Below are 18,697 nucleotides of genomic sequence, written 5' to 3'. Positions count from 1 at the left end.
TGAAAGAATTAAATTATACCTGCCTGCTCAATATCTTCTTGAGGACAGTATTTAATATTTCACCCCCTAACTTTGACGAAGCCCATGTAAATAATATAGCAATTGCTGGATCTACACATTGGCCTGGCTGGTGTTACACGAAAAAATGTTCTACAGGGAATAGGGCACTTAGTGTTACAACACACTACTGCTTATTTAGATGATGACACACCACACAATGCAATGGCTTTCTTTTGACTACAGGAAAGATTTCCATTTGTGTTGCTATAAATAATACGGGAAATTGCAGTTGCTTGATAGATTTTCCCATGAGACATCTGTGCAATTATTTGACCCATTGATGCTAGTATATTTAGATTCATTAACCTAAAACGTAATTCATGAGGCATAGTAGAATGAGCTCTAGCTTCTATATTAATTGTCAAAATATGAGTTTGTATCATTAATTTTCAAAAGTTATGTAGAAATCCCCAGGGGTTCCATGAAGCCCACACTGTAGCCATATTTTGTGAGCAGTGAGTAGGGATCAAGTAGATCACTTCTATTTATGTAACTTGGAGGCTTGGGGTTAGACTTGAGTTTGAAGTCCAACTCTGCTGTTTATTACCGGGATGAACCAATTAGAAAACTATGTCACAGTATCATTATCTGCAAAAATGCACAAAATATTTTTATTATATTATTATTTAATTTATTTTTACCAAGGCTAGAGTGCAGTGGTGTGATCTCAGCTCACCGCAGCCTTGACCTCCCAGGCTCAAGTGATCCTCCTACCCCAGCCTCCTGAGTAGCTGGGACTACAGGCATGGCCCACTTTGCCCAGCTAATTCCTTTTTTTTTTTTTTTTTTTAAGAGAAGGGGTTTGTCCGTGTTCCCCAGGTTGGTCTCACAAACTCTTGGGTTTAGCCAACCAGCTGCCTTGGAATCCCAAAGTGCTGGGATTACAGGCATGAGCCACCACACCCGTCCACGAAATATTTTTCTAGATTCATGTACTATATAGATTAAACACAACAGCACAGGCAAAGTTTTAAAATAAGTGAAATATATTCCCTGTGTTATTTTATAGGACTTCTACAAACTTCTATTTGTAATTGAAAAAGCTGTCTTTCTGGTTCTAAAATGACATTCATCTATGTAGATCTTTTTTTTTTTTTTTGGAGACGGACTTTCACTCTTGTTGCTGATCTTAGCTCATTGAAACCTCTGCCTCCTGGGTTCAAGTGATTCTCCTGACTCAGCCTCCCAAGTAGCTGGGATTATGGTGTATGCCACCATGCCTAGCTAATTTTTGTATTTTTTAGTAGAGACAGGGTTTCACCATGTTGCCCGGGTTGGTGTCGAACTCCTGACCTAATGGGATCCACCCGCCTTGGCCTCCCAAAGTGCTGGGATTACAGGCGTGAGCCACTGCAACCGGCCCTATGTAGATCTCTACCATGTGGCAAATCTGTCCATTTTTCCTGTGTTTTGTCTTTTCCTGATAGTCCCTCAGTGGGTATTAGGATCACATACATACTATTTCAAAGTTACAGTTTTGCATCCAAGATCGCTTTAGGCTCTTCCAAACTCTTGAGAGAAGAGTAAAAGGAAGAGAGCAAGCCAGGAAATAGAGAGATAAATTAGTGACACAATAACAATAAATTTTTTTGTGGCCTCCATAAAGCAGAGAGAGCCCCACTTTTCTGTTGTTACCAGGGCCATGATGAATAATCTTTGGCCGTATTGTAGAAGATAAATAGAGGTCCCATTTCCTCTTGAGAACTGACTACGTAGGTTGACATCAGAGGGAGTTGCTGGATCTGCATGAGAGAGAATTTCCAAGCCTGTTTATTTTTAAGCTGTTTCTGCAAAGCGAAGGCGACGTGTCCATCAGAATAGCGAAGCATGCTGCGTTAAGGCAAGGCACAAAGTCGCCGCAGCTCACAGCAGCAAAATTTGCTCTCTTGCTCTTGCTCTTCTTTCCATAGGTTCTAGGACAAGGAGATTCTACGTCGTGGCTCCCAGTCATTCTCCTTATGAACAAATGCAGGCACAATCTCCAAAGTAGAAGAGAAAGAAAGAGACTTAACTCACCAGCTCCCACATTTCATGGTGCATATGACTCACAGAACGCTTAATCTCAAGGAATCAGGGAAGGGCAACCACGTGTGTCCAGGAGCCACTGAATACTGTGGGCAACTGTAACACAATGGTAACTGTATGTGTATCTAGACACAGAAAAGAGGTTAGTAAAAAATGTTATAAAAGATAAAAAATGGTACACCTGTACACAGCACCCACTATGAATGGAGCTTGCAGGACTGGAAGTTGCCCTGCGTGAGTCAGTGGGTGAGTGAATCGGTACGCCTAAGGCATTCCCATATACTACTGTAGACTTTATAAACACTGTATGCTTAGGTTACACTACATTTATTTTAAAAACATTTTTTCCTTTAATAATAAATTCACCTTAGCTTAATATAGCTTTTTAAATATGTATATTTCAGTATCTTTAGGGGAATAAGTGGTTTTTAGTTACCTGAATGAATTGTATAGAACTTTTATTGTATCCATAACCTGAATTGTGTACATTGTACCCAATAGGCAATTTGTCATCCCTTACCTCCCTCCCCACTTCCCCTCCTGAGTCTCTGCAGCCCATTATATTACTCTGTATTCGCCTGTGTACACATGGCTTAGTTCCCTCTTATAAATGAAAATATATTATATTTGGTTTTCTATTCCTGAGTTACATCTCTTAGGATAATGGCCTCCAGTTACATCCAAGTTGCTGCAAAAGATATTATTTCATTCTTTTTTATGACTGAGTAGTATTCCATACGTGGTATGCTATGAATACACCACATTTTCTTTGTCTGCTTATTGGATGATGGGTACTTAGGTTGATTCCATATCTTTGCAATTGTGAATTGTGCTTCAATAAATATATGTATGCAGGTGTCTTTTTAATGCAATTACTTCTTTTCCTTAGGCAGATACCCAGTAGTAGGATTGCTGGATCAAGTAGGTCTGCTTTTAGTTCTTTGAGAACTTTCTATACTGTTTTCCATAGTGTGATACACTACCACATTCTAATAGGGATAACACCAGGCAATAGGAATTTTCCAGTTCCATCATAATCTAATGAGGCCATCATTGTATATATACAGTCCATATATCATCGAATGATTGTATTTAACACTTTATTTTATCTCCGTGTGATAAAATATCACTTCCCTATTTCAATTGAAGGAATTTTTTTTTCATCCTGCAGTAATTTCTGAACACTGTGACTTACTTTTGGTTGGAGGGCTTGTGAATGAAATGTTTACATTTCATTAATTCCAGTTGAATGATTCTAACTATAATTCTTACCATTTTTGTTTCATGCTTGTGTACTATTCAGTTTCAAATCAAAACAGCAGATAGTACCTATGGAATGTAACAGAGAGAGAGTATACTGGATATTTGTTCTGCTGATAAAACAGAAAATTCCCCGTAATGTTTATCGTTCAGCACTCATTGACATGACAGTTCCGTTATTAAACATCAAAAATCAACAGTGTATTCTAATTGTAGGATATTTTATTGTTTGGACAGTGATAAAAATAATCTCAGCCAGTGGCTCACGCCTATAATCCCAGCACTTTGGGAGACCAAGGTGGGCAGATCACGAGGTCAGGAGATGGAGACCATCCTGGCTAACATGGTGAACCCCATCTCTACTAAAAATACAAAAATTAGCCGGGCGTGGTGGTGGTGGGCACCTGTAGTCCCAGCTACCTGGGAGGCTGAGGCTGGAGAATGGCGTGAACCCGGGAGGTGGAACTTGCAGTGAGCCGAGATCGTGCCACAGCACTCCAACCTGGGTGACAGAGCGAGACTCCATCTCAAACCAACCAACAAACAAAAAAACCAAAAAACAAACAAAAAATCTCACACTTTATGAATAATTTTACAAAAATGTGTAGGGGTCAACTCAATTGACAGGAATCCAATGTAGATAAGTTTTTCTGACATGTAGATTGTGGTTTTTTTTATAAATTATTTACAATATCATTGTGCAGAAAGCAGAAGAAAGTAAATCACAGTGTGTCCGGACTTGGTGGGGAATGAAGCTGCGGACCCTCGCAGTGAGTGTTAACAGTTTTTAAAGATGGTGTGTCCGGCATCTGTTCCTTCAGATGTGTTCAGAGTTTCTTCCTTCTGGTGGGTTCGTGGTCTCGCTGGCTTCAGGAGTGAAGCCACAGACCTTCACGCTGAGTTTTACAGCTCTTAAGGTAGCACATCTGGAGTTGTTTGTTCCTCCGGTCCGGAGGCGTTCATTCCTCCCAGTGGGTTCATGGTCTCACCCGCCATAGGAGTTAAGCTGCAGACCTTCCTGGTGAGTGTTACAGCTCACAAAGGCAGCATGGACCCAAAGAGTGAGCAGCAGCAATACTTATTGTAAAGACCGAAAGCCTAAATCTTCCACAGTCTGGAACGCAGCCCCAGCAGGTTGAGGCTGGCTGGGGCAGCCTGCTTTTATTCCCATATCCGGCCCCACCCACATCCTGCTGATTGGTCCATTTTGCAGAGAGCTGATTGGTCCATTTTACAGAGAGCTGATTGGTCTATTTTGACAGAGTGCTGATTGGTGCATTTACAATCCTTTAGCTAGACACAGGGTGTTAGACAGAAAAATTCTCCAAGTTCCCACTAGGTTATCTAGATACGGTGTACTGATTGGTGTATTTACAAACCTTGAGCTAGACACAGAGTATTGATTGGTGTATTTACAAACTCTGAGCTTGACACAGGGTGCTAGACAGAAAAGTTCTCCAAGTCCCCACTAGGTTAGCTAGATACAGAGTACTCATGGGTGTATTTATAAACCCTGAGCTAGACAGAGTGCTGATTGATGTATTTGCAAGCCCTTAGGGAGACATAAAGGTTCTCCAAATCCCCACTAGACCCAGGAGCCCAGCTGGCTTCACCTAGTGGATCCCGCACAGGGGCTGCAGGCGGAGCTGCCTGCTAGTCCCGGGCCACACGCCCGCAGTCCTTAGCCTTTGGGTGGCAGATGGGACTGCGTGCCAAGGCTCAGGGGGTGGCGCTTGTCGAGGAGGCTTGGGTTGCACAGAAGCCCATGGCCGCAGGGGAAGCTCGGGCATGGCGGGCTGCAGGTCCCAAGCCCTGCCCCGTGAGGAGGCAGCTGAGGCCCAGCAAGAATTCCAGCACAGCGCTGGCGGACTGGCACTGCTGGGGTACCCTGCGCACCCTCTGCAGCTTCTGGCCCGGGTGCTAAGCCCCTCACTGCCCGGGGCCAGCAGCTACCCGCCACTCCGAGTGTCAGGCCCTCCGAGCCCCCGCCCACCCGGAACTCTTGCGATGGCCCACAAGGGTGGTGCGCAGCCCGGGTTCCCGCCTACACCTCTCCCTCCACACCTCTCTGCAAGCAGAGGGAGGCGGCTCCTGCCTCGGCCAGCCCAGAGAGGGTCTCCCACAGTGCCTTGGCGGGCTGAAGGGCTCCTCAAGCGCCTTCAGAGTGGACTCCAAGGATGAGGAGGGACCGAGAAGGAGGGCTGCTAGCATGTTGTCACCTCTCAATAGTCTTGTTTGCATTAATATATACATTTGAAGTCATAACAAGATTATCTCCTCATGCCTGTTTAACTCTCTAGTCTATATGTTTATAGACTTTAAAAGAAAATTTAAATCTGATTAATTGAAGTATACATTTGTCTACAGAGAGTATAGCATCAGTGCCTGCATGGATTGTGATATAGTCTGGATATTTGTCCTTGCTCAAATCTCATGTTGAATTGTAATCCCCAATGTGGAGGTGGAGCCTAGTGAGTTATTTGGATCATGGGGGTGGAACCCTCATGGCCTAGTGCTGTCTTCATGATAGTGAGTTCTTGCCAGATCTGGTCATTTAAAAGTGTGTGGTACCAACCACCCCACTCTCACTCTCTCTTCCCTGCTCCCCCTTCACCTTCTACTAGGATTGGTAGGTTCTAGTGGCCTCCCTAGAGGCTGACAAGATGCCAGCATCATGCTTCCTGTAATGCCTGCAGAACTGTGAGTCAAATAAACCTCTTTTATTTATAATTAACCTAGTCATTAAAGATATTTTCTAGTCAAATAAAAGTACTTCTTATTTATAACTTTATACGATGATGGCCTCAAAGATGATAATGGAACTGGAAAATTCCTACTGCCTGGTGATGTCATACCCATTGGAATATTGTAGTGTATCACATTATTCATGTGTTTGTGGTGATGTTGGTGGGAACACAATGAATACACCGCCAGTTATATAAAAGCAAAGCACACACAATTATGTATAGTACATAATACTTGAGAATGATAACAAGTATTTAGTATTTTATAGTCAAATAAAGGTATTTCTTTACAGCAGTGCAAGAATGGACTAAAAGAGACCAAATGTGGTCTTCTTTCTCACAAAATCAAATATAAGCACAGTGTCAATTTTCTTAATCACCAACTAACACTGTGTGATGAGGGATGCTCAGAGAATGGTAGAGCATTAAATCCATCCCAGGTGAGAGAATTGAAACTAAGAGATAATGCCCTGATTTACCCACTGAGTTCATGGGTCTAGAAGGCTAACTGTATCATTTTGAAAATACTGATGCTGGAGTGGATTCCAATTGCAAACTCAGGAAAGTGATAATGCCTGATTGCCAGTAGTCTTTATTCTTCACTCCATTAATGAAATCTGTATTTCTAGAATGTCAGAAGAGTTGAACCCTACTTATATTTGCCAAATGCATTTTAATACATTAAAATAATTATATAGACTAGCATATTGTTTTTATGCTAATCTCTTCTTTCTTCATATTCACAAGTTACATTCATTCTCAAGCATATGAAAATCTGAATCATTGGTGCGTTTATTTCAAAATGAAACTTTCTTATGCGCTCAGGGTATGTGTACAAATCAGATCAGATCTCACATTTTGTTTTGAAACCAGCTCTATCTTTATGCTCTGCCAGCATTAGCAGTGAGTGGTTGCATAGTCTTTCAATGATGTGAAAGCAGCGTGGTGAGATTGAAGGAGTAGTGGTGACAAGATCAATTAGAAAGGCACCATTGCATCTTTGTTCTAGACACAATATATCTTCCAAAATAATCCCATACTGCAAAGGCATCACGAAGTCTTTGTCCACTTATTCAGAGAGGCAGCATGGCTCAGTGGTTTGAAATAACAGGCTTGAAGATCAAGGACTGTGAGTTCGAATGTTATATTTAAAAAGGAGAGCAAAAAATGTTGCTTGGGCTTTTTAGATACCTTTAAAATGCTTCTTTAATATTGGGTTCCATTTATTCTTTCCTTTTTTGTTATTGCTCAGGTGGCATTTATCATTGGGTCATGGATACAAAAGTAAAAGTCAGGGCTGTCCCAATGACTAAAAGACACCGTACGAGCATACAGAGATGGAATTTGCAGAAGCATTGGCCTCCTTCTTGTTTGATTAGCACCTGGAAGATTTTTAAAATAGTTGAAAAGTAAGTATTGGTTTAGTAGAAGGAACTGGATGCAATTAAGAAAGAAGGATCAGAAATTTGTGATAAAAACAGTGTACGAATGCAAAATTAAAACTGTTGGGCTGTTTAATTAATACTAATTTAAATTGGGGGGTTAGGGTCTTCCCCAAAGGAGATGTGTATTTTCCTCTGTATTTCTCTAAAATCTTTAGAATAAGTTATTTAAATATCAAATGCCTTTTTCAGATTATGTGCAAATTTTACAGTGTTTTACTGACTAATGTCTGTAATCATACATTATTTTTTCTTCTTCATGCTTGATGTGTTATTTTAACACTCTAAATTTCATCAAATTAATAGTGAAGAAACTACTCAGTAAATGCATAAATTGACATAGAGCTAATAAGTTCTCAGTAAAAATTAGGTTCTATGATTTCTGATGGATCAGATTTGTAATACTCTATTTATAAAACCAGGCCAAAGCACTTTCTGCCTCCAACAATTCCTACAGATAGTAGGTATCCTGCTGATATCCTACAGATAGTTGGAATTGTTTACAAAATCATAACATGTATCATGCAAGATATGAGACGGGTCAATGATAGGAGGAGGAGGGCTTTACTTCTCCAGCCCTCTGGCACATACACCAACCTTCACACCATGGTTCTGAGGGCCCAGCTCTAGTATGAGCTCAGGGAAGAGAAGAGTTGAGTTTTGAACTAATAATTACGTAGAAGTTTTAAAAGTGAATGGGACTGAAAGTGGTTATCCTTTAATGAAATGATTACACTTGCCTGTCTATTTCCCCACCAGACTGTTCATGCTTTATGTTGGGCACCATATTGTTACTGTAAATCCATGAGATCTTTCAAGACTTTCCAGCCTGTAAAAGGGGCAGAGAAGGGGGGAAAATGAGAGATTGTACCCCCTTCCTCTGGAGAGTGTTTGGAAATAAGTTGGAGGCTTTTAGTTTTCTTTTTGGTTGTCACAATGATTGGGGAATGCTCAAGGCTTTTGATTGGTGGGGACCAATTACTCTAAATGCCCTGCAAGGGAGTGCCTCACAGTGAAGAAATAAGTGGATGAATGAGTGAATGAATGATTTTTTTCCATTGTTTCTATAATAAATATAATCAAAATTTTTCTGATGATAGATAATGTGGTTTCCAGAACAAATAAAAAGATATTTTAAAGTCTTCAAAACTCAAATATTTAATATAAAAATATAAAAATAAAGCCTCTGGTAGAATTTATCTGTGAATGGGAGAAAATTTTTGTAATCTATCCATCTGACAAAGGGCTAATATCCAGAATCCACAAAGAACTTAAACAAATTTACAAGAAAAAACAAATAACCTCATTAAAAAGTGGGTGAAGGATATGAACAGATACTTCTCAAAAGAAGACATTTATGTAGCCAATAAACATGAAAAAAAGCTCATCGTCACTGGTTATTAGAGAAATGCAAATCAAAACCACAATGAGATACCATCTCATGCCAGTTAGAATGGCGATTATTAAAAAGTCAGGAAACAAATGATGCTGGAGAGGATGTAGAAAAATAGGAACACTTTTACACTGTTGGTGGGAGTGTAAGTTAGTTTGACCATTGTGGAAGACAGTGTGGCGATTTCTCAAGGATCTAGAACTAGAAATACCATTTCACCCAGCAATCCCATTACTGGGTATATTCCCAAAGGATTAAAAATCATTCTGCTATAAAGACACATGTACACATATGTTTATTGCGGCACAGATCACAATAGCAAAGACTTGGAACCAACTCAGTTGACCATCAATGATAGACTGGATAAAGAAAATGTGGCACATATACACCATGGGATACTATACAGACATAAAAAAGGATGAGTTCATGTCCTTTGTAGGGACATGAATGAAGCTGGAAACCATCATTTTCAGCAAACACAAGAACGGAAAACCAAATGTGTCTGGAGTTAGTTCTTTTCAGTGCGTTCTTGGTCTTGCTGACTTTAAGAATGAAGCCGCGGACCTTTGCGGTGAGTGTTACAGCTCTTAAAGATGGTGTGTACGGAGTTTGTTCCTTCCGATGTGTCTGGAGTTTCTTCCTTTCTCTGAGATATGGTGGACACCATTGAATACTTCATGGGCTTTTTCTTAATTCTCCTTAGTCCTTCTAGAACACAGGTCAACAGATGTTTGTGACTCCAGTCCCCATGATCTGAGTCGAGGTCCCAGTGGGGATCCATACTTGGAACGGCTTGCTGACCATTAGGAAATTTGACCCTTTCTTCGGCTGTCATTCTGTCATTTACTTGACTAAGATACCAGGTATCTCCAAACTCTCAGGCTGCAGCTAAAGCTGCAGTCTTTTCATTAAAGGCCAGGGTTTGACCTAATAGCATGACATCTCTCCAAGTGACATCAAAGGTTTTCCCTAGACCTGTAGGACATCTGTATATCTATCAGGACTATCTGAAAACTTCCCCAGGTTTGCCTTGATCTGCTTTAAATCAGAGAGGGAGAAGGGGACATGTACCTGGGTTGGGCCAAATTCCCCTCCCCCTACAGCTTGAAGGGCACACAACCAATAGCCAGGGGAGGGGGTTGTGGTCCCTTGGAGATTTCTTTGCTTGTTTCCTTCTGGGTGGGGAAGATTAGAGGAGGCTTATCATTAATAGGAAGGGGAGCTATAGGGAGGCTAGGATATGGATGTAAGCTGAGAAGTCCTCTTGTGGGCTGTAAATTGCAAGCTTTGCATAGTTGTGGATTCTCCTTCAATGAAAAGAAAACTTGTACATAAGGTATTTCACTTCATTTGCCTTCCCTCTTACAGAAAAGGTCAAGCTGCAAGATAGTATTGTAATTTATACTTCCCTCAGGTGGACATTTTTCCCCATCAGAGAGAGAATATTGGGACCAGGCCATAGTGCAGAAAAAATGAGCTGCCCCTTTTGCAGGGTTTGTGGGTCGAATTGGTCCCACTGGCTTAGGATGCATTTTAAGGGTGAGGTTGTTGATGCCTGAGAGTTTCCCATCTGAAAGAAAAAACCGCCTGCAGTTTTGGTTTGTTTGTTTCCCATCTCCTGCCCAAGAACCTGTAATGGTCCCTGGACCCTGCTGATCAGAATAGTTATGCTCACTGGCGCAGCAGCAGAAACCTCTGTTGCCCAGGAACCCTCAATGGTCCCTGGACCCTGCTGATCGGAATAGTTGCACTCACCAACACAGAGGCGGAAATACTAGTTTTCCTCCTAGACCACAAGGAGGACCTAGGAAGGTTGGATTTAGTGGTCCTTACCAACTCATTCTCGAAAACCTGCACCCTTGCCTCTTCTCCTAGACCACAAAGAGGACCGAGAAAAATCGGATTTAGTGGCCCTTACAGACACATTCTCAAAAACCTGTTAGAGTCCTAAGCATTCTCCTGTTAGTATTGGGACATTTCCACTGTCCTATAAAGATGTTATGCCCCAAAATGAAGTGGAGGGCCATACCCTGAGGGAGGCAAGAGATCTCCAAGGTTGGAAGAGTGACGCCTTTTGCCCTCACTTCTCATCATATGAATAGGAAGGATATCATTTCTGAGGCTTCCCATATCCTAGCTTCAGGCCTGCTAGTCTGAGGAGGGATCCTAAAATTCCAGATAGTCCCCCACCACAATGGGACTTTGGGCAAAAATTATGTCTTTCTGATTGATGAGCCCAGGTGCCTAAAGAAGGGAACAGAGTCCTGAGGTTTATACTAGAAATCATTCTTTAGGAGAATCTAGAAAAGCACCAGAGACAGCGAGTGGTTTTTAGAAGCAGGACTAGTGTCGGAGAATAGAGGCAGGAGGAAGTTTGTCTGACAGGCATTAGGATCCAGGAGGCAAGGGTCAGGATAGATAGGATAGATGGGTGAGTCTCACTGGGGCGATGTAACTTTGAGAGTTTTGCTCATAGCTATAGGGTCAACCAACTTTTTGTCGGGATCCCAGAGCTGAATGGCTTTCCTCTCTGTCCACCCTTGGCTCAGCCCAGAAGTACAGAAAAAGTGCAAGCTGGTTCCAGGCAAACTAATGCTCCTAACTCCAAAGAGTCAGGGGTTGTTATCCCTTTCTCAGAAAGCCTGACACCTGTGTCTTTAGTCTGGTGGCCGCACTAGTCACTTTTAACAGGCTGACAGGTGGCTGGTATTTAGCCCCTAAATTTTAAGGAAAAATAGGACAGAATAGCAAGTGAAAGGGGTCCAGTGGTACTCACTGCTTGGTGATGGTTCCTTTGTGGTCACCAAGATGTGTCCAAAGTTGGTTCCTTCCAGTGGGTTCCTTGTCTCATTGACTTCAAGAATGAAGCCACAGACCTTTGCAGTGAGTGTTACAGCTCTTAAAGGTGGCATGGACCCAAAGAGTGAGCAACAGCAAGATTTATTGTGAAGAGTGAAAGAACAGAGCTTCCACAGTGTGGAAGGGGACCTGAGCAAGTTGCCACTGCTGAGTAGGGTGGCCAGTTTTTATTCCCTTATTTGTCCCCACCCACATCCTGTTGATTGGTCCATTTTACAGGGTGCTAATTGGTGCGTTTACAATCCTTTAGCTAGACACAGAGCACTGATTGGTGCATTTTTACAGAGTGCTGATTGGTGCGTATTTACAGAGTGCTGATTGGTGCATTTACAATCCTTTAGATAGACACAGAGTGCTGATTGGTGCGTTTACAATCCTCTAGCTAGACAGAAAAGTTCTCCAAGTCCCCACTCGACCCAGGAAGTCCAGCTGGCTTCACCTCTCACAAACACTGCATGTTCTCACTCATAAGTGGGAGTTGAACAATGAGAACACGTGGACACAGGGAGGGGAACATCATGCACCAGGGCTTGTCAGCGGGTGGGGAGGATAGAGGAGGGATAGCATTAGGAAAAATACTTAATGTAGATGATGGGTTGATGGGTGGAACAACCACAATGGCACATGTATACCTATGTAACAAACCTGCATGCTCTGCACATGTACCCTAGAACTTAAAGTATAATAAAAAATAAAGCCACACGTGTATGTATCAAAAAGGTAATCTACTTTGCCATTTTCTGTAGTCCCATTTTAATGTAAATGTTTATTTGTTTACTGAAAGGCATCATTTTTAATCAACTAAAAATACAAAGTATCTCCTTTCACCATACCTCTGCAAGGATCTCCTCATAGTATCTCGCACACATATAATGTCCTTGGAATAAAACTCTGATCTAGTGTGCCCCTCCCTTTCCCATTTAACCTCTCTCTCTCTGTCACTTCCCCCCTTTCTGTGCTATCTTCAATAATCCCAAATCTAACACACATGTGTGGTTGCTATTAGGAGAGCGCAGATCCAAATAGAAGCATGCTCCGTATTTTATTTTTGTTGCACGACGTATTCAGCTTATTGCATCTGCATGATTGCTGGAGCCTCCGAGAATGCTAATTTTCCATCTTATTCTTCTTAGCAAAATGTGCTCAAGGAAGAATGTAGCTGCCCAAGCCATGAGAAAAATCAGAAAATAGAGTCGGGAAGCTGAGAGGGTTAAGGTCTCTGTAACAAAGTTGCTAGTATCTTCTGTGAAGTGTCAATGTCTTGGTATTTTTTTTTCACCAAAATTGTGCACGTATGTGACTCCAGCTTTCCTTACAAGGAGGGTTGTGACCCCCTGAGGGCCTCCGTCTGTCTGCCTGGAACATGTGATCTCATCGGTATGGCAGTTCACTGTGGCTAGAGCTCATTAGAGAATGTGCTGACATTGACTGCAGGCCCCCACATTCAATTCTTTTCTTGAGGCTCCTTGTCTTATACATTGAGGGAATCTGGGGTATAAAAAAAGAAAACAAAATCTCATGTGCTTTAAGAGACTCAGATACAAAAACATAAATCACCACAAGTGGCTCAGGGATAGGAGATGGCATGACTTCTGAAGCTGAACTTGAATAGAAGACAAGTCTATTTTAAACATTTCTTTGTTACAAAATATTCAATAGACCTTTCCCCTTGACCAGAAGCTACCATCTCCAACTCCAAATAAATAGGTAAGTATCTGGGTATTCTCAAAGTATGTCAAGTTAAAGTGTTTTTTGTTTTTTGTTTTTTTTTTTTTTTTTGTCAGAATCTGAAAATCCATATTTTTAGTCACATCTGATTCAAAGCATGACTAGAAATAGCATGAGTGCTGACATACTGGGACATTTTAATTCTTAAAACTTCCAGCTGGAAATTCAGCAAAAACTGTTCTCTTGGCACTTCCCAAGAAACGTTGCAGTTTCAGAGCAGAAGGTGAATCAGAATAAAGATTGGGGGATACACCACCACCACCACTAAAATGACAGTAACAAAAAACAGCTATTGAGATGTTTTACTATCAAAGGTTCAGCTTTTATTTTATTGTATTTTATTTTTTAAGTTGCAGCTGGAGAGCTGTCTCAGTTCCTGATCCTACAGATGGATAAAAACAGATTTTGAGAAAGGTGGAAACTTTCTTACTTCCCGGTTAGAAAAACCAGCACCAGAGGGAACATTTTCCATTATCCTAAAACCTTTAATTCCCTGCCCCTGTGTCCCTGGAAGGCCCTCACCAGTGCATTTGCATTGCCCCTTGGTGTGCAAACAGGCCTCCCCAAACACATTTCCTCTTCCCCCACAAAGTGTCCTGCTGGAGAAAGCACATTGACTTCCTCTACAGCTCACAAAAGCTCTCCTCCCAGCCTCCTTGACCCCTGGCTGTTCTCCTTGCTCTGACAATTACAGCCCATAGCTGGATTTTCTAAGGAGAATCCAGGTTTCCAATGCTCTGTTCTCCTTGTTCAAAACTGCATTTGTACGTGGTATATATAGCACAAGCCCTGATGGTTACTTTGTACGCTAGAATCCCAATCCCAGTATTTATTAGACCTAGCTCCTTGCCTCTTTTGGATGATTGAGAAACCTTCAAGTAGCATTGTACTCTGTAAGGTTGCCTTTGCAGTGTTGTCCTGTCTTTGCATTTGGAAGTAGATTTGAGCCTGACCTGTGTGTGTGTGTGTCTGTGTGTGTGTGAGTGCATGCCTGTGTGTGTGTCTGTGTGACTGTATGTGTGTGTGTCTATATGTAAGTAGGTGCATGTCTGTGTATGTGAGTAGGTGTGGGTGTGTGTGTGTGTGTATCATGAATGGGTGCAAGTCTGTGTGTGTCTGAGTGGGTGTCTGTGTATGTGTGTGTGTGTGTTTGTATGTGGTGACTAGGTGTGTGTCTGTGTCTATGGTGAATGGGTGCATGTCTGTGTGTGTATATGTATGTGAGTGGGTGGGTGAGTGTGTGTGTGTCTGTGTGTGTATGTAAGTGCATGTCTGTGTGTGTCTGTAAGTAGGTGCATGTGTGTGTGTATCATGAATGGGTGCAATTCGGTGTGTGTGTATTTGTTTATGTGTGGTGAACAGGTGCGTGTCTATGTGTGTGTGTATATGGTGAATGGGTGCATGTCTGTGTGTATATATATATGAGTGGGTGGGTGAGTGTGTGTGTGTGGTGAACAGGAGATGCTCGTGTGTATGTGTAAGTGGGTGGATGTCTGTGTATGCATGTATCTGTGAGTCGATGTCTGTGTGTGTGTGTGTGTGTGTGTGAATAATAGACGATTGTGTGTACGAGAGAGTGCATGTCTGTGTGTGTGTGTCTGTGTGTGTGTAGCAGGGAGTAAGGGAGCGTGGACTGGGGGTGAAACATGATAGAATATAATACATGGAGATGTCACAGGGGTTTTCTCTAAGATTATCTGGTGAAGTGAAATGTCACAGAGCTCCCGAAACAAATATACTTCTCCAGCCAAACACATCAATTGCTCAGTGAAGTCCTATTTTCTCAGTCTAGGGAAGGGGGAACATTTCCCAGCGGGGTAAATCGTAATGGATCACATGACGAGATAGCACAGTGGTTTCCTTAGGAGGAAATGCTCTGGAAAATTAACACTTTTCGGTGATACACAGAACACGACCCCCCATCCTTTGCCCTAGAAGGGAGAAGGCTCTCTGCAGGCAATACAGGCTGTGCGGGATCTCTAGCAACCATTCCTTTAATGTGGCCACGCCGCCGCTACCGTGGGCTCTGAGAGCGCAGGGCTAATTGTACGGTGTCAGATGGTAGGTGTGTCCGGGGTACGGTTTTAAGAGGCACATCAGTGCAGCTTTATACAGCATAATGGGCGCTGATTAGGCAGCCGTGTGGTGTGGCAGCAGCATGTGCGCCAAAGACTGTTAGCTGCCGGCGCTGGGGCCCACTTGAGTTGCAGAAACACACAATGGTGCCTGAGGAGATGGTGCTGCAGCTCCAAATCTTTTCACAGGGGATTAGCTCTGGCTCTAGGGAAGGGTGAGGTGAGATCAATTGCAGAATTCCCCTGCGAGGCCTGGCAGATGCCCGAGGGTGACATTCTGGTCAGCTCTGACTCTGACCTGAGTGAGACCCTTTTGTCTGCTGCACTCCCTACAGCGGGCGATTCTACACCTGCCTGGGTCCAGCGAGCCCGGGAGGCCAGCCTTTGCTCCTGTATATATAGGCCGCGCACAGTATGTGATGATCGTGGAAAGCAGGGCTGTGGAACTTTGCTGTTACTGCTGACAATATTTCCGGTCTCCCCCTCGTGTTCTAACCCGGTCCCGCGTGGTACCAGTGCCCAGCTGCAGACCAAGGCTGGCTTTCCTCCTCGTGTTTCCTTTACGCGATGTCACCAATCCCCAGTGCTTGCTCTGTAAACAGTTGGGGTTTGGTTTTGTTTTTGTGTTTCTGAGTCACACCCTGCTTTCCATTTCCAGAGTTACACCCCTAAGCTGGCTCCCCACACCCTCATGCCAGGATTCTAGGCCCAGAACATACAGCTGCCAGAACAAAGTGCCTTCAACAGCAGGTGTCAGTTCTGCTGTGACCTGCACTTCAGGCTGTCCAGCGATGACCCGTTCCCCTCCACCACCCTGTCTCATATCTCAGTAATTCCCCAAACAGAGCTTCTAGTGCTAATAGGTGGGGCTGTCTTTCTCTCTTGTACCTATAGTTTGCTTTTTTTTTCCATTTTGTACCTTTGCCCTGGTTTCTCTATTCTATTCTTGGAATATTCTCTATTCTCTGTAAAAGCTACGAGGTGCACTATCTACTCAAGATTTGTCTCCGTTAAAATCATCTTTCCTGACAGTCATTTTGTTTAGATTGTGGACTGGAACCTTGTAGACTCTCAGTGCCTCAGAGGCTAAAAAGAAAAGCCCTGGCCCCAGGTAAATCCAGGTTAGAATCCTGGGTCTGCAGGAGACGAAGGTTGCAGTGAGCCAAGATCACACCACTGCACTCCAGCCGGGGTGGCAGAGCTAGACTCCATCTCACCAAAAGAAAAAAAAATCCTGGGTCTGTGTTCTAGTCTGTATCTCAGCTTTCTTACTCAGAATATAGAGAAGATTTACCGTACCTCTCAACAGGATTTCATGGGATAACATGAATACCATGCCTGACACGTGGTGGGCAATTAAGAAATGTTTTCATTTGTTTTTTAATGATTTCAACTTTTATTTGCGATTCCAAGAGTCCAGGTGCAGGTTTGTCCCATGGATATACTGCATGACACGAAGGTTTGTGGGTGCAAATGATCCTGTCACCCAGATAGTGAGCATGATACCCAGTAAGTAGTTCTCAGCCCTTGCCCTTCTCCCTCCTTCACCCATCTAGGGGCCCCTAGTGTCTGTTCTTCCCATTTCTTCGTCCATGAGTACCCGATGATTCACTTTCACGTATAAATGAGAATAAGAGGTATTTGGTTTTCTGTTCTTGTGTTTATTTGCTTAGGATCATGACCTCTGGCTGCTGCATCCATGTTGCTGCAAAGGACATTATTTTGTTCTCTCTCTTTTTTTTCTTTTTTTTTTTTTTTTGAGATGGAGTCTTACTCTGTCACCCAGGCTGGAGTGCAGTGGCATGATTTCAACTCACTGCAACCTCTGCCTCCTGGGTTCAAGTGATTCTCATGCCTCAGCCTCCTGAGTAGTTGGAACTACAGGCACGCACCACCATGTCCAGCTAATGTTTTCTGTATTTTTAGTAGAGACCGGGCTTTGCCATGTTGGCCAGGCTTGTCTTGAACTCCTGACCTCAGGTGATCCACCTGCCTCAGCCTCCCAAAGTGCTGAAATTACAGGGGTGAGCCACTGTACCCAGCCTATTTTGTTCTCTTTTATGGCTGTATATTATTCCATGGTGTATATGTACCGCATTTTCTTTATCAAATCCACCACTGATGGGCACCTAGGTTGACTTCATCTCTTTGCTATAGTAGATAGTACTGCAATGAATATATGAGTGCATGTGTCTTTTTGTTATAACAATTTCTTTTCCTTTGGATATACACCTGGTAATGAGATTGCTGGACTGAATGATAGTTCTGTGTTCTTTGAGAAACCTCCAAACTGCTTTCCATATTGGCTGAAATAATTTACATTCCCACCAATGGTGTATGAATCTTCCCTTTTCTACATGGCCTTAACAGCACCTGTTAATTTTTGACTTTTTTTTGTTTCTTGACACGGAGTCTCGCTCTGTCGCCCAGACTGGAGTGCAGTGGCCCCATCTTGGCTCACTGCAAGCTCCGCCCCCCGGGTTCATGCCATTCTCCTGCCTCAGAGCTGGGACTACAGGTGCCTGGCACCATGCCTGGCTAATTTTTTGTATATTTAGTAGAGATGGGGTTTCACTGTGTTAGCCAGGATGGTCTCGATCTCCTGACCTCGTGATCCGCCTGCCTTGGCCTCCCAAAGTGCTGGGATTACAGGCATGAGCCACCATGCCCAGCCAATTTTTGACTTTTTAATAATAGCCATTCTGACTGCATTTTTACAGCATCTCTGAGCATGGGTTGTACTTTGTTATCATTTATTAATAAAATATTTACATATGGAGATCCGTGTAAGCCTTAAGCAACCCAGTGACAGAAATCAGTGATCATACATCTATGTCCTTTGACTTTGTTCCCAAATCACTTAGCATTCAACTCTACTCAGAGGCAACATTCAATATGTATTGTAATGCATGTCTGACTGGTACCAAGAATTCACAAATAGAAAATCATGCTCTATTACTTTCCATATTAGAGAAGAGTTATTTTGCCCCTCCTATTTTTATTTTATCTCTTTTATTTTAAAGCCTACACCAATTGTGGGAAAGAGCTTATCTGTGCATATGCTATAAAATTCAAGCATTTAATGCAAAATTCACCCACACTGCATTTTTC

This window comes from Piliocolobus tephrosceles, chromosome 9 (genome assembly GCF_002776525.5).
Source record: "Piliocolobus tephrosceles isolate RC106 chromosome 9, ASM277652v3, whole genome shotgun sequence".
In the NCBI taxonomy this organism is placed as follows: Eukaryota; Metazoa; Chordata; class Mammalia; order Primates; family Cercopithecidae; genus Piliocolobus; species Piliocolobus tephrosceles.
This window is presented reverse-complemented; position numbering follows the sequence as displayed.